The sequence below is a fragment of the Halyomorpha halys genome, unplaced genomic scaffold (assembly GCF_000696795.3).
Source record: "Halyomorpha halys isolate HHAL.00 unplaced genomic scaffold, Hhal_1.1 Scaffold107.1, whole genome shotgun sequence".
NCBI classification, from domain to species: domain Eukaryota; kingdom Metazoa; phylum Arthropoda; class Insecta; order Hemiptera; family Pentatomidae; genus Halyomorpha; species Halyomorpha halys.
The window spans coordinates 828,736-829,418 of record NW_027112128.1 but is presented as its reverse complement, the minus strand read 5'-3'; positions in this window follow the sequence as shown (position 1 = coordinate 829,418).

Sequence of the window (683 nt, the reverse complement as noted above, 5' to 3'; positions counted from 1 at the left end):
GCATACAATCTTTCTGTACATACAGTTACGTGGTTTTCACCCTCTTTGGGCTTCGAGGACACCAGCGGGACTATACGTGGACGGCAGCAAACGGAGAAGAAATACACAACAACCATGTTGCTCGAAGAAAGTATTAGTATTATGGTATTAGTACTATTAGTTCACGAGGATTGTTCGTAAACTGGTGGGGGGGAGTTACGGCCTGAGTCAACTGTTATTTCGATGTCAGCTGACTGAGGGGATCAGCTGATCGAGGATGTATAAGAGATGTAGCGAACACAATAAAGCTAGTATTTTAGCAGCAGTTCAAACGTGTTAGATCTTATTCTTTCTTCTCTTTTTTGACATTTTGCTTTCGCCAATACTTAACTTTATATATATAAATAATATTATTTCAAAATTTTTTGAGACAAGGTAATTATTTATTAAATAAAACCAAAAATTGTATCCAATACAGTCTCAACACTTTATTTCTTATTAGTCCAACGAAAAATGGGAGAAAATTAAATTAGACACAAATATAAAAAATAAAAATTTGTTTTTAGAGGGCATAAAATTATGCTGTGAAAACGGCATATTTAAATATAATGGGGAACTATACAGTTATTTGGAGTTCCAATGGGGGGGGGGGGAATTTGTCAATATCAATGGCTGGATTAATCATGAATGATTTAATAAATGAT